Genomic DNA, 5,935 nt, shown 5'->3' on the forward strand with positions numbered 1-5,935 from the left:
TTCACACTGTGAGTACAGAGTCCCCTACAGACTAATGCCTGTGCATGCCAAGGCCACTTCCAGGCAGTGACTAAGCAAAGCCAAAGTGACAGAGAGGGTTCCTGTGAAACACAGGGCTCTTCTAAGGAGCAGGGGTTGCTCGGGGCCTCCTCATTGGCTTGGCTGCAATTTTCTCAGAATTGCAATGCAGTTTGTCTCAATCCTTCCTTCCCTCTCTCCGTTTGCCGGGCTCAGATCTTCTTTCAGTCTGAAGGCAGTGTCCCTGCCCACTTTGCTTCTTCCCACTTCATTCTTCTTCTTCGTTTTGTTTTTGTTTTTTGTTTTTTTGGGGTTTTGTTGTTGTTTTGAGCTATAGGTTTTTTTAATTAACACAACAGGGGGTACTCAGGTGGATAATATTGAATATAGTTAAAAGGGTATCTCTTCAAAGTCAGAGCTCCAGGGACCTCAACATGAGGTTATTCCAGGACTGGTCTCGTAGTAAGACTGCTTGGTAGAGATCTGTTCAGTTGTTTCTCGACAAGAAGTTCGTCACTCCCTGCTGCTAACTTCTCATTAGTCTGAGCTTGTCCTTGACAGGTTCTTCTGAAGCTCTTCAATTTTGCTTGCCTGCTCTTTTGAGTGTATATTTTTGTGGTATCTTGAGTCTTCTCAACATATTTTATAGCTGGCTGATTTTTTGCATTTTTCTGCTGGTTGATTCTTTGCTTCTTGCAACTGTAGTCTCAGCCAAGAGGCTGAGGCAGGAGGGTGGGAGCAGAAAAATCTTGTCTCTGTAGCTGATATAATCTTGCTTCTCACACTCCTTGTTTTCCACTGCATTTATTCAGTTTACACTGTTTAATAGTATACTTGAGTTCATGGGGCCAGCAGTTAGCGTAATGGCTATGTTGCTGAACTCCCATGTAGTTGACCGCTCTTTGGTCTTAGACCCGGTGACTTAAACTCACGCCAGGTACATGTGCGTGCGTGCCCAAGATCCCAAGAGGAGAATGGAGGAGACGGGATTGTAGCGTGGCCATTCCCCCTGTGTGGGGGGGTGATTTCTTACTTTCTGTCTCTTGGTCTCTCTCTGTCTCTCTGGTGAGCACATGCACCCTATAGAAAAATCCTCTCCAAAAAAAAAAAGCATACTTGAGTTCAGTTTCTTTCTTTTGACACTATGTTTGGCTTAGGTCTCTTTGTACTTGATCTAAAGTCAAAGTCTGCACTTTGAGGGCTTCTCTTTCAGGTTTGATGCATCTTAACTTCATTTTTGTCTGACGGGGCCATGCAGACAACACAAGCTGATAAAGAGGCTGCCTCCCATGCCTAAGGCAAGGCCTGGGTTGGGAAGAAACTGCAAGCAATGTTGGCAGTTTACGAGCCCTAACTCTCCATTGTGTTGCTGTACTGGCCTGCACTCAATTTTTCTGCCGTGAGCTTTACTGTTATTACGGTACCTTGCAAGGGTAAAATAACATCCCCAGACTTACTGCAACTTTACAATAAAGCCAATTAGTAGGAATGCAGTTTCCTAAGATGATGGAGGATCAGGAAACTTGAGGATCAGGAAACTTGAGACTCCCCCACCTGCCTGTTTTAAGCCAAAATTAACATATGTTAGGTTAAGTTAGTAGAAGCCAAATTAGCGTTAGTAGCATATGTAGACTAAGTTAGTTTAAGGCTAATTTTATGTAAATACCCCTTGTTAAAGCTGAAGGCCAAAGTTAACTTATGTTAGGCCAACTTAGCATATCCACAGCCATGACAGGGACTCAAAGATAAAGCACAAGAATTCACTGATTAGCAGACAAATAATTCAGCAAATAAAATACAGGGACCCGTGGGTTAATAGCGGAAGGACAGATCTGGCTAACAGCGACAATAAACACACCTGAAGGCTCCATGGGGGAAGATTAACTATCTTAGCTGGAAGTTCTTATGTAGTTCGGGCAAGCAACAGATAGTTTTTAACTACAAAGAGTTTCTCATCTGTGTGCTGTTAACTTTGAAAAACTGCTAATAAAACATCCTGTGTTGTCTCCTGAGCTACAAGACCCTCTCATCTGAAAAGGCCCTGTCCAGTAATCAAGATTTAAGAAGAAAATGCACCAGACAAATGGACTCCTTCATCTTGAGAACTGCAACTGATTATACCTAATCAAACAAGACAGACATCATGTTTTATAATCATTGTTCCTGTACTTTGAATACCCCGTTTCGCAGAGTAAATCTTTTATTTCCCCCTCCACCCCTTCTACTTCTGTAAGACATCCCTCAATAAATACGTATGTTTGATACCCACTGGGGCTGCAGTCTTCAGCTGGCTCTGGCTGTAGTCAGCTGAAAACATGTTAAAGAGTATTGAGGTCTTAGTCTAATTGTTCCTGCTCGCCTGTGTTGCCTTCCTGTGTACGAGCTTCAACCCACTCCGGCTGGAGCAGGCCTCCGGTACTTGTCTGTTCACAAAACCATTCTTTTCTTGCTCTCTCAAAAGCAAGTTCTAGGTCTCTTTTTGATGTCTGATTTTGATCACGACCTTGTATAGCAGTAGCCAGTCTAGCACGGTATGACTCAACTTCGGATTCTAGTCTTTCCTTTTCACTCTGCAGTTTAGAATTTAACATTGTATTCTCAGTTGGCAGAACAAGCTTCCACTATAATGGGCTTTCTGTCCTGTTGTTGCCTCATTCTGCTTTGCCCCGTCACAAAATTCCCAAAAGACCACCAAGGAGCTGATTCCGATGCAAACACACAAAGGGTCGTTTTAATTCGGGCTCGAGCCAGGTCTCTCAACCATGACATGGCAGGTTAGAGGTGAGAGCCCAGTGTGTTAGTTGGGCTGGGTTTTTATTTGGCTGTTAAAAAGTGGGAGGAGAGGACCAGCAGTTAGTGTAATGGCTATGTCGCTGAACTCCCATGTAGTCGACTGCGGTTCGAGTCCCGGATCCAGTGGCTTCAACTCACACTGGGCGGGTGTGCATGCATGCCCAAGGTCCCGAGAGGAGAATGGAGGAGAAGGGATTGCGGCCTGCCCACCTCACTGGGAGGTGGTTTCTCACTTTCTGTCTGTCTCTCTCTTTCTGGCAAGCGCATGTGCCCTATAGCAAAAACCTCTCCCAAAAAAAAGAAAAAGAAAAGAAAAAGGGGGGAGGGGAGAAGGTGTTGAGGGGTGCTGAGGAATGCACTCAGGCAACAAAACATTGGTTGTAGATTACAGGAAGTGTAGCTGTCTCTAGCTGATTGGTTATTAAGCCATTAAGTTAGGCAAAAAGTTGCTTTAGGCTTCTGTTATCTCTTTTGTTTCTTTCATTGTTCAGTCCCGGTGGGGTGATGGTCTCATGACTTTTTCCTATGTCTGGCTTGCCTCTTTGAAATGGTGCCATCCTTCAGTAAGGTGGGACAAAATGGTTCTGCTCTGGTCCTTCAGCTTTATTGTCTTTTGAAGGTCATCATTCTTTTCCTGTAGAATTTGAATGTCCTTTTTTTGAGATTTTTTGTTTTTATTTTCTGCCTCAGTTCAGCAATTTTATTCTCCAATTTGTGATTGCGATCCAGTAGATCGTTTTCTCTGTCATGACTATCAGAAAGCTGATTCAAATGATTTCTTAGTATTCACTTGTACATAAAGAGTAAAGGGGTTCACTTTAACTTCTTCATTGTACTGGTCTTTTCCTTTTAATTGTTCCCTGGAAAGTTCTGACTTGGGAATTCTTTTTCCAGTATCCATGGTTCCTCTCCTTGCTCCAGCCTGAAGATCACTTCTGGTTTGGTAACACAAAACCCCACTGAGACAAGGTGGCTGTAGTTCTCCAGCTTCACATCTCTATACAGGGACCTCTGACTAGGGTCTAGCTGCTGCCACTCATCCTGGGTGAAGCCCACAGTCACATCCTTAAATGATACTGATCGCTGGAATTTCTGTTTAATCTTGTTAATTTTGTGTTGTTCTTGAATGGTGGTAGACAACCCCGAAAAGATAGTTGGGCCACCACTCCCAGAGAAGTGTGTAGACTGAGTGGCCTCGGGACTACCTCCCAACGCGAGGCCTGATGAGGGAAGAGGGAAGGCAGAGGCACAGGAAAACAGCTGCAGCCCGAGGGATGCATAGAGCCCCATTCCCCACTTCATTCTTCACAGGCATTTTCCCCAATAAGCCTTTGTATGTCTTAATCCCATGTTAGCATCTGCTTCTCAGAAGACTCAGTGGACACCTGTGTTAATTTGAATGCTTTTTTTCCTCTATGCATCCTTTTAAAAACTGAGACCATCATACATACAATGGTTTTGTGTATTTTTTCATATAACGTGTTTTGAGCATTTTCAAAGACATTAACATACTGGTTGGAAAGAAATAGCAGCCCCCTTCATAGAAAAGAAAATGAAAAGTCCAAGATGATTAAGCTTTCAGTGACCCATCTATTGTTAGCAGATCCAAAACAGTGGTTGAAGTGTGTGACTCTTGATTAAGGAGTAGAACTCCAAATTAACACCATGCAACAGATTTGTTTCAGAGACCATGTGTGTGTGTGGCACACACTTTTAAAGAAAGGCTGGATTATGGGACCAGCAGTTAGTGTAATGACTATGTCGCTGAACTTCCCATATAGTCGACCACGATTCGAGTCCTGGACCCGGTGGCTTAAACTCACTCCAGGCGCGTGTACATGCGTGCCCAAGATTCCAAGGGGAGAATGGAGGATTGCGGTGTGGCCAACCCTCCTGGGAGGCGATTTCTCGCTTTCTATCTCTCTGTCTTTCTGGCGTACGCACATACCCTATAGCAAAACCCTCTCCAAAAAAATGTCTAGGTTACAAATTATTATAGTGATTATCATCATCTTCAATCCAGTGTTGTGCTGACCAGTCTTTTACCTCTCCTTCCCCAAGAGATTTTTTTATTAGACATTGCAAGGCAAAGAAATCAAACCCCTTTGGCATTGATCAAGCCATATTCAGGTCCTAGAGTGCCACCTGATAGATACTGCTTACAGCTCCAAACTATACGCTTAAAAAGTCTTTACATAAAAAGGCACCTACTTCTACAGAAAGTAACAGTTCCATGGTTAAGTATTGGTTCAGTTACTAGCAGAACAAGTACTCCCACTCTAGGCACACCAACCTCACAAATCATGTCTGTTTCAACTAAGGTAGGGACTCCAATGTCCCTCACAGGGCAAAGGGTAATACTAAACATGCCTACAACACAGTCTCCAGCAGGGAAAGCATCAATTCCTGCAACATCAGCAGTTCGGAATGTTCTGATCAACCTATCATTAATTGAGTCCAAAGACATTCTTATTACCACTAATACGGTGTCATCACAAAATAATACCAATGAACCGTCAAGTGAAGATGATGATGATAACAATGGAGATGATAATGACTATGGTAATTTGTAATCTAGCCTTGATGTATGTAATGTGTATACTTGGTCTTGAATCCACTGTACAGAAATTAAAAATGCATGCTGAATGTTTTCGAGTTGCGTGTTAGAAAACTTAAATAGTGTTTAATGAGTAAATATAGTTAACTATTTTTTTCTACTGAAGTGTTGGATTTTTCTTTCATAGGATTAATTTATGGTTTTTCATCAACCTTCAAATGACAAAAAAATCTGTTCATTAACTTGAGGGGGGGAACAAACAGACAAAAGAATGCTACAAATATTGGCTATCAGAAAAATGAATTTTAGCCCAGAGATGATGAGAAATATAGAGCATATGAAAGTCACCCCATATAGTATCTGGCACATAGTGGGTATTCTGCAAACATTAGAGCCTGTTTCCATGGTGGTGCACACGTCACAAGATGGCTGGAGCCAGTCCCTTTATCTTTGGGATTTCACTGCAATGCATCTCAATGACAGCATCACCGCCCCACAATGCCAGGGGGTTCTAAAGGACCACCAACCACTCAGAGTCATCAGTGGAAACTGCACTGCCATTGCACA

The 5,935-nt window shown here is 42.9% G+C and overlaps 1 pseudogene; it reads left to right on the forward strand.

Moving 5' to 3' along the window:
* The first annotated feature begins 4,822 nt into the window (after nucleotides 1-4,822).
* On the forward strand, nucleotides 4,823-5,384 carry LOC102483933 (transcription initiation factor TFIID subunit 9-like; annotated as a pseudogene).
* The last annotated feature ends 551 nt before the right edge of the window (nucleotides 5,385-5,935 follow it).

The sequence above is a fragment of the Tupaia chinensis genome, unplaced genomic scaffold (genome assembly GCF_000334495.1).
Source record: "Tupaia chinensis unplaced genomic scaffold, TupChi_1.0 Scaffold000424_1, whole genome shotgun sequence".
Taxonomy (NCBI): Eukaryota; Metazoa; Chordata; class Mammalia; order Scandentia; family Tupaiidae; genus Tupaia; species Tupaia belangeri.